General features: G+C 41.2%; 1 protein-coding gene across 3 annotated transcripts in view; it reads left to right on the top strand.

Annotated features, from left to right (window-relative positions):
• Positions 1-13,308, top strand: part of LOC101174819 (glutamate receptor ionotropic, delta-1) — a 492,295-nt gene that overhangs the window by 335,424 nt on the left and 143,563 nt on the right. The window lies entirely within an intron of this gene.

A 13,308-nucleotide genomic window follows, 5' to 3' on the forward strand; every position in this document is an offset into this window, starting at 1 on the left:
TCATTTGTGGTAATGTGGTAACAAGTCGGGAAGGTTTGTTGTGGCTGATATTGGGATGTTATTTTAGAAGGTGGTTTCAGAGTTTGCAAGATCATGAGGTTGGGTAGCTCACCGTTGAATGGAAAATCAAAGTGCACACAACAAAAAACCTGACTGGTGAACAGGTTGGTTGGGTTCGGTAAAGCCAGATACTTAGTGCAAGGCGGTCATAGTGTGACTGGGTTTGTTTCAGATTTTTACTGCCGTGGTGACCAAAAATGGCCACAAAAGCAGCAACAGCCAAGACCTGAAAGCAGCAGGAAGGAAATGCAACGGCGAACCAGAACTTAAATGCAAGCCGGCCCTGCCACAATAAGAGCATGGGTTGGTTGTTTGCACTTGGGCTGATTGCATCGCAATTTTTGTTGCACGGATAATGTTAGGTTGGGGTTGTGAGGGGCTGTTAGCTAGCAGGAGAGAGAGTAAACAGATGGATGATGAGAAGTAGGGGCGTCTTACTCTGTGCCAACAGTCCTGCCCACAACTCAGATCCACTTTTTCATGGGTTTATGTTCTCGGTCAGACTGGTCGGCGGCTGTTGCCCCTCTGCATGGGTGCTAACGAGGATTTGAGTAAAGAAGAGCTCTTCTCTTCTCTGAACTCCTACTGGACTCGTCCCACAGCTTCTTTGAGTAAAAGTAACTTTTCAAACAGGTAGATATGGCGTTTGAGCTCCTGCTGGTCCTGTGAGGACCTGTCTTCATTTACATTTGAGAACAGCTCCGTGTAAAGGCGTCTCTGAATGCAGTTTCCTCAGGGTCCTTCTCCTCTAAAGCAACTTGAGCTTGTCAGCCCCTTTTAATGTGGAGACCTGATGAAAAAACACCAGGGGTGTAAATGGAGGCTGCATTTAAGCAGTCTGGTCCCAGGACTCTGCTAGTAAAGACAAAAGACTTAAATTAGACAATAGGAGCTTATTTTATTGTGTTATGTTCCAAAGCACAGAAGGACAAATCCATGTCTTCACAATCCATCATCGCTTTGCTTTAGGGGATTCACTTGGCAGCTTCACTCAGCAAATTGAGTGCAGAATGCTCTTTATCTATTTTAACTGGAGAGGAATGAGGAAACTTTTCTTTTCAAATCCAATAACTTTAGAAGAATCTCACAAACCTGATAAAGAAATTACTCCTACATTTAATAAGTTGATGGATGCTTTAGAGTGTCTAAATCACATGACAAATTTAAAAAGACCTTTTTGTCTATTGTTGGAAAATATAATCCTTCGCTTTGAGATTACTTTCCTTGTTGCATGTTCAAAAAGGTCGAGAAGAAGAAAACCACGGGATTCGGCCGGATTAAGTTTAACAAATTTATTCCCTAACAATATTTCTAAAAAGTAAAAGATAATAAAACCGAATAAAACAGATCGATCTGGGTGTCCAAAACCAAGGCCTGCAATACGCAAGAGGTTACATTCCGAATTCACATGCAGCTTGTCTGGAGACACAGGAAAATTCCTTGATTTCAGACTTTTAAGCATGTGGTCAGAACATCCTCCCCCGGGAGCAAGATGGCCGCCGAATCTCCGCCTCTGGTCGCTAGAGATTGGCTGGCAGGGAGCCTGCCCACCTCCGTCAGTCCATATTTGGAATTACAGCATTTGGTCCTAGCTTCCTGCTTCAAACGTCCAGGGGGTTATTTCAAAGACGGACATCTGTCCGACCACCAACTGTGTCCCCATGGGGGTCCAGCACCGTCGCCCGGATCCTTCTCCGCAGGCAATCAGTCCCAACTCTTTGTCCTTCTCATGTGAGTTTACACCTTCAGGGGGTTCCCATGAATTGAATTGAATCCTGGAGACAATTTAATTCTGGTCCATGTCAGATCTACAGTTAAGGCTTCCAGATGGTCTTAGAAGATCAAAGACTGTTTTCTCCTGAAGGGGGTTGGAGGTTGGAGCTGCATTCCTGAAACCTCTCACAACTTAAAGAAGCTTCTTCGAGGTTTTAAGGATGTAAAAGCACACACTTCAGCAAATGACTTATCTTCAATGTAATAAAATTTAAGACTGCAAACCCTAATGAATTTACCAAAAAATATAAATTCCTTCAGCTTCCCTCTCTTGACCTCATGAAGTGAGGTCACACAAAAATAAAAACACATCATCACATCATGCCATCAAAACAGCTGTGGTCTCGAGCCCTCACAATCTATAAACAGAACCAATGTGCATTTCAAAGGTGTTGATGATCCATTTATGAGTTTAGCAGCGAAAAACCTGTGGAGCTTGCATTAATGATCTTTAAGAAACATTCAGTTGGACAGGAAAAATGCATGCTAAGGCCCCGAGCCCCATCGGCGACCGTCCCCTAAGGACACTCATGCTTCATTGGATCTTTGGCACATTGGCGTTTACAAAGAACAAGACATAAAATAGTAAATAAAGAAAATGCACAAATAAAAAATCAAATTATTCTAAAAAGTAAAAGATAAAGACAATAAAATAGCACTTCCTGTAAGGAAAAGGAACACCTGGAATTAAGGGGGGAATTGAGAAATGTTAAAGCAGAACAAAATTACACAGACGATGAAAAGGAAAAAGAAAATTGTCAAACATAACAGTAAGCAATTTTATAAAATTCAACAAAGTCCAAAAAAGGTCATTCCGGGCCTCGAACACTCGCGTCCTCCTTCTGCATGTCCCACAAGCTCTGGCAAGCTTGGACCTGGCCTCCTATGGACTTCTCAAAAAGCCTGTTATTAGAGATGTGACACATGGTGATACAACAGAACGGCTGCAAAAGGACTTGGGGTGTCCACTGCTGTGGTACTGTTCTGCCAAGATGATTCTGCTGTGGGTCTAAGTTTTTGTTAGTGTTAGGGTCAGGAAATTAAAAAATTAAAAAACAATAAAACACAAAAGACAATGAGACAAGAATCAATTTACGCATGCGCAGTAAGAGAAAATATGATGGAAAAGGTCCACCACGTTTCTCTTCTCAAAGGTCTGCTTCCCCTCGTGCTGTTTTATGAAGAACACAAGTGGGGAAAATACAAATTCAAGAAAAAGAAAAAGTTTATCATGGGCTGTTGTCTAATGACCCAGTCGTAGAACCTACTCATCCTTGCTGTGGATGAGAGAAAATCAGATGAACAGACACACAAAGCTTTAAAAATTAAAAAATGGTCAATCCGTGTTACTATTTAAACATTCTTTCTAGACAAATGCATTTAAACAACAATGATAATAATAAAATATTGTCCTTCTTTTTATCATTAAGACCTCTTTTGTCTACCTCCCTCTCTTGGCCTGGGGCTAAGCTCCAGGACAAACACATAAAACGAATTAAATGTAAAGCAAGAACATAAAAACAATAAACAGTTTGGTGTATCGATAAGGTGAACAGGCGTCCTGTCCACGCTCCTGTAAAAGGCAAGGTCACAAGAAGAAATAATACAACTGCAACAGAAGATCTTTCATTAATTGCAGGCAGAGTTCAGCAGTTGGTGCTGCCAGCAGGAAATCATCAGCCTACATCATGAAAACACAAACCTCTTATAGCATAATGTTCTGTCAGAGAGACTTTAAACAGTGATTAAAAATGCAAGAAGGATTTTATGAACCCCTCTGTACTATAATGCGAACAATGGTCTGCTATTTTTATGTAATGATTCCATTAAAAAAAAAACGTGTGCTAAGTCAATAGCAACAAACAACACACCTTGTGAGGTTAAAGGTGACAGCATGCAATATGGATCAGGGACGTATAGGTTTTATAATAATGGTGACATCATCAACTCAAATTAACATTAGCTTAAATCATATGCAATCCATCTACTTTTAAAACAGGTTTCAAAAAAGTACACCATGAAGAATACGAATATTCAATGACACTATAGTTCTACAGCCCAGACTGAGTTTCCTTCATCTGCATTAGTCACTCAGCTGCACTGAGATCTAAAAACCTGTGCTCCTGCAATGACCTGAATCACCACCGGGGGGACGATGAAGAATGAACCAACATCAACTGAACCTGTGGACCATGAAGCATCAGAGAGCGTTTTAAACATCACCTCTGCATCTTCATGAGCCGTCTCCTCTCTGCTCAGTTGTTGAACGGCAAAATTAACCTGTACATTTTTATTGAGGGAGGAAAGTGAACACCTGAAAAAACACAATTTAACCAATGTGTTGTTAATGTCCTGCTTAGTCTAATCCTATGTGAGATACAGCTGTGTCTGACAGCTAGTATCATTGCATTTGTGAGTGTATGAATGCACAATAAGCTGCTCGCCCTCAGGGTTAATATATGTCAGTGTAGTTCAAATGCCACGTGTGGTCTTCTACCTGCTGAAATACTTCTTACTGTTAATCATGCTCTCTGTCATAATGGAGTGTACAGGTCAGACCATTCGGAGGCTTCAAACACAGGAATCCAGGCTTCAAACCTGAAATTAACGAAACCACCTGGCGTTTCAGGGCCCTTTACATGTCTGCAGTGGGGGTCGGCTGTGGTGACCGGCATGGCATCCAGTCTGCTGTCTCCTGTTTTGACAAGACTGTCCCATCCCAACAGATTCACAGGCGTGTTTGGTGAATGCACGCATGAATGTTCCACCATCTGGTCAAAAGTCAGTCGGATGGTCTTTTGCAGGTTTTGAGGAGTCATTTGTTCATTTGTCAGAGCAGGTAGAGTGTCCAGTAGACTCATCAATGGTTAACTTTGAGCTTGAAAAAGACAATGGCTCCTGCATCAAGTGGTGTTGTCCGACTTGCCCTGTGGTCCTCGCCACGGTGGAGGAGGGCTTGGAGTGGTCATGGGTACTGTTCATTTTTCCTCCAGACACTCTGCCTCTTGGTCTGTACATTCTGCTGTTGGGCACTTCGTTGTGGGCTGTCAGGGTTCAGAGCGCCATAGATGCCATTTCCAACTGCTGCTGGGGTCCCCTGGGTGGCCTGCTTCTCCCAGGATTTTTCCACCCGTCCTCCTGTTTTGGCCTCCGAATGGCTGAGCATGACACGTCACTACTGCTGTCTCTGAGGGCATCAAAAGTCAAAATTCATGTTAGTTTCCTTTTCTTTTTTAAAACACCTTTTATCCTGTGTGAATTATTTCAGCAAGGAAAAGAATTGTTTTTCTTCAGTTGCTCAACCTCCCCCCCTCTCCTGTCCTGTTTCTTCAAATGTGCTCTGGGGGTCAGTCACTGCTGACTCGGCTCCCTCCTGTGAAGGTAGAGAGCTGCGGAGGATGCTAAACCTCTGCGCCTTTTGTCACTCACCCACAAAGCAGAGGGGGGTTTTCTGCCTAAAGTTTTATGAGATCTCGGGGGGGGCTGCTCTTCTGCTTGGAAAGAGATTTAGAAATGTATTAGTCATGTTCAGTCTTCACCGTCTCCAACACCGTCAGTTGATCAGTAATGAGAACCAGCAAAGGGAAAAATCCCTAAAATTTTCTTTGTCCGATATGACGGACATGGAGCAAAGTCTTTGGAAAATATATTGTCTTACATGCATTCCGGCCGCTAATCATTCACTCTTAATCAAGAAACAAAGACAAATTGTTTTGACTTAACATTAAGGACTGGTGCCCTACAAAAATAATTTGGAGAAGTGCTAAAAGCTCACAAAATCCCACAATTTAAGCTTTTCCTTATTTAACCAAAAACACAATTCTCACTCTAAAACACAGACAATCAATACAAAGACAATAACTTTTAACCGTTTTTGCAAAAGACATAACACAACAAATTAGGTACCTTACACATAAATAAAAATAAACCATTTCACTGAAATGAATCGTTCATAACTAGCGTTTTAACATTCATGTTCCCTCTTCTCCTGTTCTACCAGACCCTGCACTTTCATACCACACCTGTCCATGTCTACAGACCCTCCATTTTACTTACAATGGCTTTCATTTCTAGCTTTACTTCACTGCTTTGTCCATTTCCCATCTCAGTTATTTTCTGATAACACTTTTCAAATACTATTGATTATGATTTAAACAAACAAAACCGCCACTCATTCGCTTCTCATTCAAACAGCAGTGCACAAGATCAAAACAAACAGAAAAACGAAATTAAACAAATTAAAAATGTCAATAATACTTCTTCGAACAAAGCTGAATTTAATCGCGGTTATTAGGACATACAAACAAATTAGAGACATGTATTCACAATAAGAAAACCGAAATAATTACAAAATTATTTTACCCCAAATGTATTAGACCCTGCAACCATGCACGTTGATCTCGCCGTTGCGGCAGAGGCTCCCGTCGGAGGCGCTGTGCAACATAAAAACCTTTTTCGGCGAACCGAAAACCCACTGACATTTGTTTTTAAACTACAACCGAGGTCATTACCACGCTCGATAACGACGATCCCCACCATGATTTTACCGCAAATTACATCCCAAACTCTTCAAATTTTCATCGTGAAAAAGTTCAGCACGTTCCGTCATACTTGGTCGTCAGGGACGCGTCTCGCCGACCACATGGTACAAACAAAGCCAATCACAGCCACACGTCGCCATTTTGGCTAGGACTCCGTCACGCTTACCACGTGGTACAGTCAAACCCAATCAGAATCGTCGACACATTTGAAGCAACTAAAACGTCCCGTCATTGGTCCATGTGACGTAAACACACTGTGAGCAAGATGGCTGCGTCCATAGAGCAGACAATACACAGGGAAATGTGAAAGATACAGTTAAAATACACAGATTTCAAACACTTTTTCATCCCATTCTTTCCAAAATCGCATACATTTCATTCCATTCATTCTCAGTCAAGCCATTTTCACCGCTGTTGTCAAGTCAAGTCGTCGGCGTCATTAAGTCTGTCGTCAAAAGAAAATTCACCGGTTTCCTCATATTTTCTGTCTAGTGCACCTTTCATTTTTACTGTGAATCCCTCTAAGTTTCTCTACGCATTAAAAATAATTTGTGAAGGTTCGCCGCCTTCCTGGTTTTTCCGAAAATCCTAAAACGCGCAAAATTAGTTCCTATATTAACACTGTTTTTCGTGAACGGGTTTCTTCACAGGCTCAATAACAGACGCAAACCTAGTTAATTTTAACGTAATCCAAATATCACACGCTCCCAATTTACTATTTATTCAATTTTGACAGGCTAAACAGACACAAAACCTGCACAATTTGCTCAGCTCTAATTTTCATAAATTTCCTTAGTCCAATTTGCTGTTTCAGGAGGGTGAACCACAAAACTTATACAGGTGCGCTATGCCGTCCACATACTTCACTTCCCCACAATTTGAGTTATTCACTAAAAGAATAACGTAAACAATATGCAGAATTTACGAACAGGTTCCTGCTTTACCTTTTGTTTGTGAGGCCTCGAGGGAAGTCAAGCACGTGGGGGGAAGCGTCACCGACTTTTCGCCGAAAGTCTCAGAAATCTCATAATAAACCACTATCGGTCCTCTTACCCGCGTTGCGATCCCGCGATTCTTCCCCACTTTATCACATCAGGGTTACCATAAATGTTGGAAAATATAATCCTTCGCTTTGAGATTACTTTCCTTGTTGCATGTTCAAAAAGGTCGAGAAGAAGAAAACCACGGGATTCGGCCGGATTAAGTTTAACAAATTTATTCCCTAACAATATTTCTAAAAAGTAAAAGATAATAAAACAGAATAAAACAGATCGATCTGGGTGTCCAAAACCAAGGCCTGCAATACGCAAGAGGTTACATTCCGAATTCACATGCAGCTTGTCTGGAGACACAGGAAAATTCCTTGAGTTCAGACTTTTAAGCATGTGGTCAGAACATCCTCCCCCGGGAGCAAGATGGCCGCCGAATCTCCGCCTCTGGTCGCTAGAGATTGGCTGGCAGGGAGCCTGCCCACCTCCGTCAGTCCATATTTGGAATTACAGCATTTGGTCCTAGCTTCCTGCTTCAAACGTCCAGGGGGGTTATTTCAAAGACAGACATCTGTCCGACCACCAACTGTGTCCCCATGGGGGTCCAGCACCGTCGCCCGGATCCTTCTCCGCAGGCAATCAGTCCCAACTCTTTGTCCTTCTCATGTGAGTTGACACCTTCAGGGGGTTCCCATGAATTGAATTGAATCCTGGAGACAATTTAATTCTGGTCCATGTCAGATCTACAGTTAAGGCTTCCAGATGGTCTTAGAAGATCAAAGACTGTTTTCTCCTGAAGGGGGTTGGAGGTTGGAGCTGCATTCCTGAAACCTCTCACAACTTAAAGAAGCTTCTGCGAGGTTTTAAGGATGTAAAAGCACACACTTCAGCAAATGACTTATCTTCAATGTAATAAAATTTAAGACTGCAAACCCTAATGAATTTACCAAAAAATATAAATTCCTTCACTATTTAAAGGTTTGCTGACTGTCCTTTTGAAATAGTTTTTATTATTTTAGGGATTCAAATGATGTACCAGACATGGTTTCACTTGTTATTTTTGTTTTATCCAGTTGAAGGCTACACAGTCTGCATTTATTAATCTATTCTTGAGGTCTTACGGTTCATCGTGGTTGAAATTGGACATTCATCATGTGCATTGTGGAGCTAAAAGCAGACGTTCGTTTTTATTCATGTTACTGGTTTGAAGACAACTGGCAAGTGTTAGTGCGGGCGCTTGACCCCCCCACCCCATTGTTAAAAAAGCAGGGGTGTCCTATTTGATTTGACTTGACTTGATAATGGTGGCCCAGAAGGGTCACAAAACAACACATTAACTTACCACACAACATAATAACTCACAACACATTAACTCACAACTGAAGTAAAGCTGCAATAGAAGTAATTTTATTCTGAAATTTCCACTAGGCTGAGCGGCTTACTAGCTAACAGAAAGTAACGTCACACTGAGCTGTGGAGAGAGCATGTTTTTTCCAAGAGAAGCTAGCAGCAGTGTTGCCAGATTGGGCGGGTTTGGTTCTAAATTTGCAGGTAAAAATGGCTTTGGGCGGGTTTGCATAATTTGGGTGGTTTTAGGGTCGGTTCAGTGGGTTTTTCTCCCTCATGAATATATAATAGCGGACTACGTGAGGCTGTGTGGCTGTTGGAGTTCTATGTACTGAAGCTCCGTGAACAGTTGTGTTGTGAGTTAATGTGTTGTGTTGTGAGGTAATGTGTTGTGTCGTGACCCTTCTGGCCCACCGTACTTGATTCATCAAGTGATAAAAATAAAGGAATAAGATAATAAAAAATATCAAACACATTTCAGATCTAAAGTATACATTCATACTGAGCCCGTGTCCTGACATTAAGATATAAAAATATATCTTGTTCCCACAGATTAATATCTTGATCCCACAGATTATTATCTCGTTCGCACGAAATACTATTCCGTTCCCTCAAAATACTATTCCGTTCCCTCGAAATGATTAACTTGTGCGAACGCAATAATTATGTCGTTCGAACGCAATAATTAATCCGTTCGAACGCAATGATTATTCACGTCATAAGTCATTCACGCGGATATGCTCTCTGTACGCCGGCAAAAGCCGCTTTCAGCGGTAACTTCTGTGTCTCTGTGACCCATATTCGTTGAAAAAAGGAACATGAAAAACAAAAATGATCACTTTATTACCGTCTCAATGAATATAAGAAAAATATCAAAAGATTTACGATAACTAGGCTGCTATGTCATACGATAGCTCCTGCTAGGCTACTACTAGCGCCGCCGCAGAGCTCTTTGATGTATGCTGGCATTTGGGCAACTGGCTGGTCTGTTGACAGACAGCTGATATGGTAGTTCAGGGTCGAATAGGAATAATAATATTCAGTACTTGTCTTTTATTAACTTTAGCAGTCAGTCGCTTTACATTCGAAGGCTATTAGGCTACATGCTAACTGACTAGCCGATCATATCCTGATATGAATTTATGTCATAGATTTACAGCAGATACCTTCACATTTCTGTCTGTGTGTGTCTCATTACATTGCATTGAAGACACGCAGGATGTTTAGAGAACAGATTTATTTATTTCAAAAAGCACAAAAGCATCCATTGTATTCACATTCATTCACATGATGATGATCTGGTACGCCCTCAGTCATCTTGCTGCCAATCATTGGTCTTGTTGTTAGACCTTGGTCACAGGGACACGGTGATTGGCCAATGATTGGCAGCAAAGCATGCTGGGAAACGTGACGTACTGCTATTGTTGTTATGCTACGAGCTAAAGGTAAGTGTTTTAGGCGAAGCAGCCAGCTTAATATGATATTTTTCAGATTTTCATCGAGAAAATAACAGATCGACCATTCTTGCTTTTATTTTTACCCCTATTGAATGCTCACAGAGACACGGAAGTAGCGGCAGGAAGCAGCTTTTACAGCAAGATGACCGGAGGGCGTACCAGATGATGTGAACGTGAATACGATGGATGCTTCTGTGCTTTTTAAAATAAATAAAACTGTTCTCTAAACATCCTCCGTGTCTTCAATGCAATGTCTGCCTGACCACGAGGAAATTTCCTCTCTCATCCTTAACTCCAAACCGACCACCTGTTCCCTCGATCCCCTCCCATCATCTTTAGTTATAGCCTGCCTCCCATCTCTCCTTCCGCTCATTACTGCCATTATTCACTCCTCACTCTCATCTGGTACTGTCCCATCAGTTTTTAAAATGGCAGCTGTTGAACCCATCCTGAAAAAACCCGGTTCAGATCCCAACGTATTCAATAATCTCCGTCCAATTTCCAACCTTCCCTTCATTTCCAAAATTCTAGAGAAAATAGTCGCCTCTCAACTCTATGATCACCTGAAACACAATAATCTTCTGGAACCTTTTCAGTCTGGCTTCCGCCCCTCCCACAGCACTAAAACTGCTCTCCTCAAGATCACTAATGACCTCCTCATTGCTGCTGATTCTGGCCTCCTCACCATCCTCATCCTCCTTGACCTGAGTGCAGCCTTTGATACCATTTCTCATTCCATCCTCCTCCAAAGGCTCTCCTCCCCCTGCATCACCTCCACCCCCCTCCGTTGGTTTCAATCCTACCTCTCTGACCGAACCCAATTCATTCATCTTAAATCATTTAAATCTCAGCCCTCCTCTGTCTCTTCTGGTGTCCCCCAAGGTTCTGTCCTTGGTCCTCTTCTTTTCATTACTTATCTTCTTCCCCTTGGCAATATTTTCCGTAAATTTAATGTTAATTTTCACTGTTTTGCGGATGACACCCAGCTCTATGTATCCAGTAAACCTGACTCCTCTCTTCCACCCTCCTCTCTCCACTCCTGGTTCACCTTAAACCTTCTCAAACTCAATAGTGATAAACCGAGCTACTTCTCGTTGGTTCCAAATCCACCCTCTCGCTCCTGATGCGCAAATCGCATTTGGTGTGAACACAGCTTTATTGTTTCTTCTTTTTAAAGTATATTTCTTTTACACAGTTTCCATAATCTGGTCTTTATCAGGTCAAGTGCAGTTTATTTATTTGATTTTGATTTTATTGATTTATTTCAAGCATTGTAGTCAAAGCAATAAAGAATTTACACATATTTGTCAAACTCATTACAGAAATGATGAAATGTATAGATTTAAAAGACACAAAATAAAACAAAAATGTCACTTAAATCACATTTGCTTGATTAAATAAATCATTTACTGAAGTATAAGTAGGGTTTGATTTATTGTTTGAAAAGGAGCGGGAATAGGAAGATTATATAATCCCACCCCTACTGAGTTCATTCATTTGATAGTTTAAGTGTTTTAAATCCGGTTCTGTTGATAAATAGGATTGGACCCTTTCTGTCTCAGCTTCAGGACCAACAATTAAAATGTCAGTTTTGTCTTGACTGAGCTTTAAGGAGTTCTCTCCCATCCATGTTTCAATATCTAAAACACAACTTAAAAGGTCATCAATGGGCCCATGTCATCAGGAGACACAGCCACATATAACTGGGTGTCATCAGCATAACTATGAAAGTTTATGCCATGTCTCCTGATGACATCACCTAGCGGTAGCATGTAGAGGTTAAAAAGTGTGGGGCCAAGGACCGAACCTTGTGGCACACCACATGTCAGTCCGTGCCTCCCAGATGATGCATCATATGCACTGACAATAAAATCTCTTCCTGTGAGGTAGGATTCAAACCAGCTGTACACAGTTCCAGTGATCCCCATCATGTCATGTTTACAAGAATGGAGTGGTCAACTGTGTGGAAGGCTGCACTCAGGTCCAGCAATACTAAAACAGATGTTCTCTTTTCTACAAAATTGACCTGAGATCATTTATAACCTTGACCAGCGCTGTCTCTGTGGAGTGATGTGATCTAAAACCAGACTGAAATTTTTCTAAAATATTATTTTTATTAATAAAATCATTTAGTTGGATAAAAACTAGTTTTTCTAAAATCTTACTTAAAAATGGCAGGTTTGACACTGGTCAGTAATTATCAAGATTTGAAGCATCTAAACCGCTCTTCTTCAGAGTGGGTCTCACTATAGCAGTTTTTAAGTATGTGGGAAAGATCCCAGTCTGAAGAGAGTGATTGACGATGTTCAGGAGTTCCTCCTCACAGGATGAAGACACAGACTTAAAAAGAGAGGTGGGGATGGGATCCACAGAACAGGTTTGACTTTTAAGTTGGGAAATCATTTTACGAAGCTTTGCAGCATCAATAAAGGCAAAACTCTCTAGTGTGTTCTTAAAAGGCAAACAGAATGCATCAGACTGAACTGTTAGTGGTCGTTGGGTGAAAATAAATCTAATGTTATTTATCTTATCAGTGAAGTGGACTGCAAACTCTTCACACTTTAAACTGCTAAGAATAGAACATGGGCTGGAAGAGATTGGATTGATTAGTCTGTCAATGGTGGAAAAAAGAATCTTTGGATTAGAAAAATTGTCAGCTATTAATTTTGAATATTATTCCTGCTTTGCATGTTTAATGAATTTGTTGTATTGTGTTAGTTTTTCCTTAAAGATTTGGTAAGGAATTGTTAGTTTTGTTTTGCGCCAATTTCGTTCGGCAACCCTACAGCTTTTCTTAAGTCTCTTGGTTTCCTCTGTTCTCCAAGGACGGGGTGCTTTGGCTTTGACCGTTTTTATTTTTAAGGGAGCGACTTTGTCCATTATTGATATGAGCTTGTTGTTGAAGTTTTGGACAGATATATCAACAGACAAACTTAGAGTGTTTGGTTGGTTGTGTTCCAGATGTGAGGTGAAGTTTGCAGCCACTTCAGGGTGTAGACAACGCCTTCTAACAGTTCTCTTTGGAAGTCTTTGGGTGACAGAGCCATTGATAGTAAAAAACACACACGAGTGGTCTGAAATACCAACATCCACAACAGAGGTCACATTGGCCATCAGGCCACGAGTGATTAAAAGATCCAG

The sequence above is a fragment of the Oryzias latipes genome, chromosome 19 (assembly GCF_002234675.1).
Source record: "Oryzias latipes chromosome 19, ASM223467v1".
NCBI lineage: Eukaryota > Metazoa > Chordata > Actinopteri > Beloniformes > Adrianichthyidae > Oryzias > Oryzias latipes.